Genomic DNA, 10,440 nt, shown 5'->3' on the forward strand with positions numbered 1-10,440 from the left:
CAACAGAGAGGCAAGTCTAGCAGTGTGCCTGGCAGGGCTGTTGCTTCCAGCTGAGTCCTGCAGGGAGCTGCCCACCTCCAATACAGCCCCGGGCACAGTGAGTCCTACCAGGAGAAACCAAAGGTTTTGGCAGCTACCTTGTGTCCCTTACCAGCTCCTCTTCAGCACAGCGAGGTCAGCTGTAATGGAACAGATACTGTCTTCCCCCAGCCAGAGATGTGTCAGAACTGTTCCAAGGTCTGGGAGCTGCAGGAGGAGTGCACTGCCACCAGGGGACCCTTCCAGGGTAAACTGGATTGCACCTCTCATTCTATAGCACTTCCATGCCAAAATGCACTTGTGAGCATGTATTGCCATTATTTGAATGCAAAAGTAATGCTTAAAAAACAAAGGTTTTGCCTCACCTTAAAGGCACTCCTTACAAACTTCTTACACGCTGAAGTTCCTCAGGCTGCAGCTCCCAAGCAGGGGATTCCCAACTGCTTCTCAGCACGTTTCTGCCAAGGATGAGCCATCATCACTGCTGCAGTTAAAGGGATTCACCTGTAAAACCTAAACAAAGCCTCCAGAGGGATTGGAGAACTTCAAGAACAGAGTAAAGTGCAGCTGTTTTCCTTCATAGTTCAAGATAAGAACCGTATTTTTACTTTCAGGAAATAAGTTTAATTTTTAACTTGCAAAGAACAGCATGAACATTTTTCTGACCAAAGGCAAACAAAATATCTTTCTTATATAGCAGACATGCTGATTATTACAGGTAGTCTCTGAAATCAGTACAGGGCCATCTTAATTTTCTCCCCTGAAGCAAAAGGAACTTTGATATCTGTAGTTAAGATGGAATTTGTTGAAATGGAGCTCAATAACTATTATATAAACAAGCCAAAAAATGAATGAATCTAGGGGAATGATTTGAAATAGTGAGATACATTATGAAACGTGATTAATGACACCAAGGGAAATATAAAATAACATGTTTCCCTGAAAATGTGCTGTAAGTGCACAATGTCTGCACGATATTGTGCATCTGCAGTTCTCTGTCCTGCCACCTAATATCCAAATTGTCTGCCAGTATAAACACAGCTGCTGAATGTCTTCTACAACTGCAAAAATAATGAATCTCCACTTTTCTTCCCAACTACTGAAGTATGTTTTACAGAGACGAATGCAATGTTTACCTTCGTTCAACAGAAGACGATGCTGATGCCCAACATATATGTCTTATTAACACACATTCAAATTCATCACAGATCAAAGAGACAGAATGGCTTTTTTTATGGTAACCACAGATGAGCTGAGATTTCATGTTTTTGGCTTGAATAATTTCTCATCTGGTTTCTGCATAGACATTGGCCTACTCTTCAGTGGTGGATCACCATTTTAATTATATTTGACCATTGTGACAGCTTTGCTGTATCTAGCAGGATTGAGAGGAAGGGATAAGAGACCTCTTTTATGCGAACTCCACTTTCCATGTGGTGGATTGGCCTGCAGGCTCTGCTGGGGAAGTACTATGATCCATTTCTCCCCAGCCTGGAGACATAGGTCTGCAGCAGCCAGGGGCGTGGGAGACTCCAAGTAACAATTTTCATGTTATAATACTAGTCTGGACTGTAAGAAGTAATTTAAGATAATTTACTGTGCTGCATTTACTTGAACAATTTCTATTCAGAAATGTAACTAAGGCAAACCCAAGTAAAATGGAAAATGATAGTCAGGATTTTCAAACACTGCACTCTGATCTTTGCCTAGATGTAGAGAGCATAACTGAAGGTAGGGGAGTAAGACAGGAAGAGAAATAAAGAAAAAAGGGACATAACCTTAGGAAGAGTATCAGTCTATTTATATGCTTCCTGGAATGCTCAGAACATTTAGTCTTACTGGCCACAAGAAACCACTTTTGTTGTGCAAAAGGTTTCACACATGAACTGAAGCCAGAAAGTTTTTTTCAAGGCACAGTGGGAAGGAAAAAAAAATACTGTATAGCTTTGTGAACAATGGAGAGAAATTGGTCTGTCGACCTGGTAAAAAAATTCCACATTAAAAAACAAAACAAAACAAACAAAAAAAAACAACCCCAAAAACCAAAAAACAAAAAACCAGTCACCCACCACAACCTCCTTCAGATTATTCTCATGAAAGTCACCTCTTTTGTTACATGGAAAGAAAATTGGCACCTAAACATAATCAGACATGTAAGCAAAGTACAATTACTATTCTAGATTAGTCAAAAAACTATGCACACTTTTTTTTTTTGTCAGCCCATCTCTCACAATTGATACCCATTTTTATCTTATCCATCCACCAACTCTTCTTCTTGGGATCTTGTGGGGAAAGGAATATGCCTTGCTTTTGACTTGTACACGAACTAGCAGAAGCCCTCTTTTCTCCTGGCCATAATAGCAATACCAAAGAATTATGATGAATGGTGGGTTTTCGTTTTTTTTTCCATCTCCCTAACAAAAAGCAAGACAGATCATGAACTCTAATAAAACTTCTAAAAAAAAAAGAAAAGAAAAGAAAAGAAAAATAGTCCTTACACGAAACATAAACATTAAAGATATGTTGGGGAGATTTGGTTAGACCATTATGATAAGGATTGAGATACAGCTTTAGTTTTTTTTTGGAACTTCTCGTTATCTTCCTCAGTTTTTAAACTTATTTTTCCAGATATTAACTGCAGGTTTTGTATATGACTCTGCCAGTGGTCACTCATGATCTGTAGCTGTGTTGATACAGTTCCAAGCTGCCATGTTGGGGGGCAGGAAGGGCACAAGAACTCCAATCCACTTTTTCGGCAGGTAAATATATCATAACTCCTGTATCTGAATACAGAAGTACTCCCTTTGAGCATTGTAGCTAGAAGAAAAACTGAAGTTGAACATAAACTTTCTTGCTGCTAGACTGATATTCACAGTTGGTTCTAGGAGCCCAGCTCTCTGAGTTAGCCATGAGTTTGAACACAAAATTCTTGCATTTTTGTTCAGCACCTTCATATTTTTAAGTAAAGGTTAAAGCTGGAACTAATAGTCGCTCCTGCTGAGAAGCTGTGTTTGCATGCTGAGGATGAGAACATCCTCAGGGCCAGCCCAGAGGAACAAACCTCAGCAAGCATGGCTGGCTCTGCTCCTCCAACGCAGCAAGGCTCTGGATGCTGCCACTCTGGGGTGGAATGAGGCTGTGGTGCCAGGTACAGCTGTTGATTGTGCTACAGTAAAGGCAGGCTAATGCCTTCTAAGCCTGCAGATTTATGCTAGTTGATATTTATTCTGGCATAAACCACAACAAGAATTTGACTACAGTAGCAATATGAGCAGAGGTGGGCACAAAACAGAGCAAGAAGACACAAGCTGGGAGAGTGTCTGATGTGATGCCCCAAAAGCACACAGGGACTGGGGATGAACGGTGCGGGGGTGAGTCCTGCCTTGCAGGCTGCCTAGGAAATCCACATCTGACAAGTATTCATGTATCAATTAGGAGGGAGAATGGAGGTCTTCTCCCTTTTCATGAGGACAGCATATCGTATCATGAAAGAAGGGGGATGATTGTCAGCCTTTATTCACAGTACATTTCCATTATTCATTCAGTTAATTTTTTTTAATTTTTAGAAAAGTCTCCTGCAGTTATAAATCTGGTAAAACGTATAGCTTTGCACAAAATCAGAAAAGCATGAATGTGAGCTGTCAGGGTGAAAAAGGAGGCTTGGAAGAGGGTTCAGGTCACTGGGAAGTCATTCACTTACTACGAAAAGCTGTTGGACAACTCTGAGAAAAAGCTTGCCAAAATGTGCTGGGAAATATGAAGTTGCCTGGTCTAACAAGAAAATGGTGTGTAAGCATCCCCGCAGTGCTGGTAGGAGCTGCCCGTGGGCCCTGCCCTGAGATGGCTGTGCTTGGGGGAGTTTAAAGAGCTGTACAGAGAAAACCAAACCCTGCAGAGATGGAAATCTATTCCCCAGAAAAGCTTAAGGGGAAAAAAAAACTAAAAAGGAGAAGCAGTTTTCAACACAACTGTCTTCTTCCTGCCATAACAATGTCTTTCACATTGCCAGCAAAATAAATCCAAATTGTCACCGCAAACACACACCTCTCAGGAAGTCTGCCCTCACTACTGGCTTCAAACAGTTGCCAGATTTTTGCAGTGCTGAATTAATTCTTGCCTTGAATCTCAGGGTTACAGTGAGCCACCGCCTGGTCTGTGGCGTGGGGCCGGCAGGGCTCAGGCTGTGCTCTGTCCCATCCCACCCTTCCCTGGGGATGCGGAGAGACCCAGGCAGTGCATGCAGTCCTTCCTCTGCAGCCAGTCATCTTTCCTGCACAGGCTCGCAACATTCAGAAGAAAAGTGTTGGTAGGACACCTTTCACAATAATAAGTACGAATTGCAGAGCTTCTGTGAATTTAGGTCAATGCATCACCCTTACAGCGCATTATAAATACATCAGAATCACAGCCTGAAGAAATTTTTTTTTCTTTGGCATCAGCTGCTTTTAGCTATGCCACAGATCTTTAGCAGAATTTAAACTCCAGATTAAGTATTGATTGAGTTTAAATAAATTATAATATGTTGTAACCAGAAAGCTGGGCCCTGACTGGAGCAGACAGTTTCCCTTTTTACCTCCCTTCCCACTTCAAATATTAACACATTTATTCACTGCATTATGACTGTAATGAACAACCAATTCAAAAAGGTATAATACTGAAGTAAATACTAATTTAAACAGCACCTTCAGCTACTTGACATACGAATGAAGTTATAAACCACGTATAAAATAAATACATTAGCTTAAAGGATTATGTGAACAGAAATAATTCCCCTAAAGAACTAGCTATGAAGGAAAAGTAAACCACAAACTGCACCTTCTGTTAACGTTTGATTCAATTTCCGATACACTATTCCTTTTTTTAAGGTACAAAAATATCTCCATACTGATGTCTACCAACAAACTGTAACAGAATGATACACTTTCGTATCGCGTTCAGTCGCATCAGCTGCTGGTGCATGCGGCACGTTATTTCTGGACCACTAACAGATGAGTGTGTCCTTCTAAACTATATTTAATAGGAACAGAAAACTCTCAAGAGCAGGTATTCAAAACGTAACCAAGATGTAGTTACCAAAACCGGCTGAAGAATGAAACAGGCCCAAGCAACAAGAAAACAACTGCGCTGTGCTGCTAAAAGCTGCTAAAAGAGGACAAGGGGACACATAAGGACATATAGTTTTGTGTTTGACCTATTTTGGTTGATTTAATTTTCAGATTCTGTAAGCCAAGCTCCAGTGAGTTCCTGAGGAAAAAATTCTAACTGGCATTTTAGTGTGAGTCAAACCTCACACAAAAAGTGCTTTGTGCATCAAGATAACATTGGGAGCTGTCTAGCTGCACGTACCAAAGGGCCAGTATGAACAAAGCAAAACAGAGCTGTAATGGACTTCTAATAGCAATAATACTTTGCAGTTCTGTAGTTTGTTCCAGACAGAGATCTCTGAGTGCTTTGCAGGGCATAACAAGCCTATTAGTTGGAAACTCCAGCAGAAAATGATTATTGCAGTTTTACTGATGAAGAAACTGATGCACAGAGAAATTAATGCTGTCTGTAAGATCACGCAGCCACTGGCATGCCAGTGCGTTGTCAGAAACCCCAGGCTATTTGTCAGACTCCTGCAAAAGCACTAATTCCATACTCCAAACAAACCATCTGCTAGCCAAGTTGTATGTTTGAGTAATATTTCCTTGGTTTCACAAATAATAAAATGCATCTTTTCATTTAGAGGTAGCTTATTTCCTGTTGGTATTCCTACCAAGATGATGACAGGAACATTCATTCTTTTAATGAAAATGCAGACAGTTCAGGGTATGAGAGCATTTCAGATAAAGCCCACAATTTGGAAAGAGTGACTGAAATTGCATATATCACCATATTGCATCTAGACATGCAATGTGACAAACTTTATTCCAGCTGACATGGTGAGCAATTGCCCATTTTAAGAGGCATCCTTAGAATTTTACCAGCAATATTCTCTTCAGGCTGTACACACCCTGTTATTCTTTTGACTCTGAAGTCATTCACTGTGAATAGAAGTGGCAAGCTTTGAATTTGACTTTTTTTTTTTTTTTCTAGTTGCCAATGAACAGCTATGTTATTTACAGCTTTCTTTGCATTCTCTGCTAAGGAAGATGCAATTGCTTTATTCTGAAAAATGTAATAAATGAATGATTTTTCCAAACATCTCTTTTTCTACTTAGACATTACACTGCAGTTAGAGTAAGCCAGCCCTTCTTTGAGGCATTAGTAAAACCAAGAGGCAATGGAGTTACATTTTGAAGTGGTGTACACTTCCACCTGCCTACATCTAATTTAACCACCACTGAAATTGTCTTGGGATTTAACCCCAGGGAAGCCCAACTTCTGTCTGGCTAAGCAGGGTTTCTAGAAGTGCATTGCCTCAGAAGGGTGTATCCAAAAGCCTTCAGAGATTAGCACAGAAATGCCACAAAGCCGAGTGTTTAACCTAAGCCCCATCTGCAAGTAGGACTGTGTGTCCAGTTGAGGTATGTGTCAGCCCTGGGCCACACTGAGAAACAGTGCAGAGGAATGAGGAACCGAGTTCAAAGATCAGGAAGTAACAGGAGAGAATAACAATTCTACCTGCTATGCTGTAAGAAGTAGTTGGAATTTGCCATTTCAGTGGTTTCCTTAATCCAGAATTGCTGCCCAAGGATACATGGGACTTTCTCATGACGTAGATCATATGTGTCCAACCCACTAGTTTTATGTGTTTGTTTTTCTTTTTAAAAAAAAAAAGAATAAGTTTTCTTTTTTTAAAAAAAAAAGAATAAGTTTTGTTACATGTATACATTAACTTATTATATATTTTACATGCAGCCCAAGATGATCCCTCTTGGGCTCAGTGTGGCCTACATAAGCCGAAAGGTTGGACACCTGTGGTCTGCATGTAAGCTATTATTCTGGGCAGATGAAACACACTTCAATTCAGTAATTCACCAAAAAAATCCCTATGCACCTTCTGTTATTAACCTGTAGATACTTTAGTTGGAGAACAAGGTTCTGGTAGCATATGCTTGTATTTTCCATGCATGTTATATCATGTATCATTTTCAGTAGATATATATGTGAAAACACTCAGGAAGAAAAAGCAAAAGGAATTGCTAACAGCCCTTGCAGTGCTAACCTTTTAGGGTCATGGCTCAGTGGGGTAAAGAAGACTAAGAGTTCTGCTTTTTTACAGCACGAGTATTTTAGTGATTTCTAAATGTGGTGACCTATTGCTAAGAAACATTTAGGTTTTTGAAAGGAAAATTCAGCAGCATAGCATATCCCTTTCTCTGTTCTCCTGTTCTTTAGGGGAATAACAACATTCCACATCTTTGCATAGAAAACTGTTATAATGCACAGACTCAGTCTGTAGAGTGGTCACTACAACATCCATACCTGATACTCTAAAAGTGATGTATGTGTTTATGATGCTTATCTGGTGCCTTTATTCTTAAGTCCTCTTGCTTTCTCATCTTGTGAAAGCCAAATAAATTTTATATTTATAAAACAAAGAGCAGCCACCAAGGCCTTGACATCTCAGCATTAGCTCATATTTGATAGACTTCTGCACATACTGCTGCACAAACGCAAGAGCTATGTGATGACGGCTAGCTGCATTTGAAAATTCTTTGGCCCAAAAGCCTGGCAAGAATCTGAGATGAAGTGTTAAAGCAACCTGACAGAAATCCCCTGCAGCGTTTGAGAAAAAAACTCCAGCCCTCCCTCTTCCCAGCTAAACCCTGAAACAAGGTCAATGCACTAAAAGGCTCTGAAAGTAATTTTTTATAAATAAATATCCTGGGGAATTAGTGAAGCAAGTCACATCCCTAAAATAAAGGTAGTTATTTGTATGCAAGCATTTCCTTTACATGTTGGGGGGTAGCACACATCAGTCAATGTGAGATTAAATGCAGATCTGACTGCATGCTATAGATGAAAGTAATATTTTTTTCCCAGGAAGAAAACTGGGATCAAAAACTTGAAGTAGCGAATTGTGCAAATGTACACCTAACACTAAGCCTGTAAACAGTCCCTCCTCTTCCAACATGCTGGTGTTGCAGATCCCTGAACCAGCAGTTGTAGTCCTAACAAGCAAAGTCAGTGGTGCAGCAGTAAATACAAGAGTCTACCAAATGTGAGCTGATGCTGAGATGTCAAGGCTTGGTGTCTGCTCTGCTCCCCAGATTTGGGCTCCCGGACATTCACCTCTGGTTGCCTGCTGTCAGTTGTAGAAAATGTCCCTTTCACCCAGCTGATCAGCTTTATTGCACAGTAACAATTCCTTTTCTTTCAAAAGAAACTGAAGTTTCAATCTCGTCTGACTGCAGTCAATAGCAACCATTCCTTTGGTCAACAGAGTATGACACAAACATTCACTGTAAATCTAAGTAAAGCAAGCGATGCAGGGAATTTTCTGAGGAAAAGAGTTCTTTCGGAAAGGATGTAAAAATGGAGAGAATTTACGTATTATTTGGTGACATCACTTCCAGGCTTGCACCTAGCTTAGAATGGCTTTCTGAATATTATTTCAACCCTTTTTTCCCCCAATTTAATTTTATATAGAGTCATTTCTTATACAGATTTCATTTGCTTAAAGGAGAAGAGTATGGAATAAAGGGAATCATTAAGGCACAAATCCACTTATCTCTACTGTGTCTGTGATGTTGCTCCCCGAGCAGCAGTAATCTCTTACACTCTGGAAACTTGCAGAGGTTTCTCACAGGAGAATCACAGTGTCTGAACCAGTGTGAGCACAGTAGTCGACAACTGATAGAAGTATGTGAAAGCAAAAACCCAAACAAAACAAAAGTCCAAATCAAAACCTTTGAATTTCTTTTCTGTGAGAATATCAAGTAACAATCATTTAATTGGCAAAGATATTCAGGCCTTCCTATTTTGGAGGTTATTTCCTAAGGTTTAAAATGCAACTAAAAAGCCTAGAATTCTGTATTAGCATGGCCTGATCTTCAATATTGCTTATCACTGCCTGCCATGCAGCTGGCTTGCTCTCTCTCTTTGAAAGTCTCAGATTTTTTGCAGAGAAATTATGTTTCTAACATACGATGAACATCACAGTGTTATAATCATTTTCAGAGCCACTGTGTACATTATTAATTGTGTACATGATTCTCTTGACTGACTCCATTGCACATGCTGAGATTAGTGGTTACCAAGACATCGTTATAAATTATGAGGTAAGATGGATGAGGCCAGCTTTGTATTTCTGGCTTGGTGAAGGTGTTGATAGCTTGTACTGAATGGAAATTCTTGTAAAAAGTGAGGTTGAAAAATATTCCTTTTCCTGAACTGTTAAAGTGATAAATACTAAATAAACATCTGCAAGTGAAATGGCTCCCTGCTGCCCAGCAACTACTTTCCTGAACACCTAAGAATGCAACCATGAATGCAGCCAAGTTTAGGTATGATATCCAGAGCAAAGAGGAAAGGCACAAAGCTGTGACCACTTCATAGTCTTTGAAGTGTACTCTTCTAAATTGCTAGCAGAAAGATCTAACTATCCAGCAGTCCCAATTCAGAAGATATTTGCCTGGATATTTTCAGTAGACATTACCAAATCACTCAAAGTTACTATAAAAAAAAACAAATTCAGAAAAATTGGAGTTGGACTCGATGATCTCCAGAGGTCCCTTCTAATCCCTATGATTCTATTAAAATATTTAGCAGAAAAGGAGATGCATATGCACGAACAAGCATAGCAATGAAGCATACTGCATGAAGAAGAGAATAAAATCCCCATTTTTTGTTGTCTCTCCACAGCAGTTTGAGCACACTGGGAGCTGACTTAAGACCTAGCACAGATTTTAAGTACTCTAAATAGTGGCAGCTGAAAAATAGGAAGTAGATGCATCTGGCCAATTTAAAAAGTATAAACTAGGACTGCAGAACACTTATATATGCATACAACCCTGCTTCTTATCTTGACTATGATCATGACTGTCTCCAGTATGTAGACAAGAAGCTGCTGGGCACCCTACTTCTTTTAGCTGTTTAGAAGAACTAACAGTTCAAGTTACAAAAAGCTGCAATTCTTATCTTTATAAAATATACAAACATTTTCTTATTTTATCTATGAATTGAAATGTTATTTACTGTCAATTTCTAATGCACTTCATATAATAAAAACTAAATCCTTGATCCCAGTGGGAATTTTAAGTGCTAGTGTTTCTTTTTTTTTTTTTTTCATTGTTGCTTTGCTTGTTTTATCTTTAGTAATGTTACCCATTAAATGTTTTAACTGTGGCTTCAGGAATTTAAGGAAGTCTCACTTTTGAATATCTCCATCTCTATTTCTTAAATGTTATGCCATTTTCTGAACTCTGTTAAACGAATGAAACTCTTTTATAGTGGGATATACAATTGATGCAC

General features: G+C 39.4%; 1 long non-coding RNA gene across 11 annotated transcripts in view; it reads right to left on the reverse strand.

Moving 5' to 3' along the window:
- LOC128072494 (uncharacterized) overlaps positions 1-6,784 on the reverse strand; it is a 56,827-nt gene extending 50,043 nt beyond the window's left edge. For 10 of the 11 annotated variants that reach the window (XR_008202293.1, XR_008202286.1, XR_008202294.1 and 7 more), the window contains exon 1: positions 405-6,784. This is a non-coding gene — a long non-coding RNA (uncharacterized LOC128072494). The remainder of the gene's footprint in view (positions 1-404) is intronic. The other variant, XR_008202292.1, reaches the window with a different exon arrangement.
- Positions 6,785-10,440: the final 3,656 nt, after the last annotated feature.

The sequence above is a fragment of the Tympanuchus pallidicinctus genome, unplaced genomic scaffold, assembly GCF_026119805.1.
Source record: "Tympanuchus pallidicinctus isolate F22 unplaced genomic scaffold, pur_lepc_1.0 scaffold7, whole genome shotgun sequence".
Classification (NCBI taxonomy): Eukaryota; Metazoa; Chordata; class Aves; order Galliformes; family Phasianidae; genus Tympanuchus; species Tympanuchus pallidicinctus.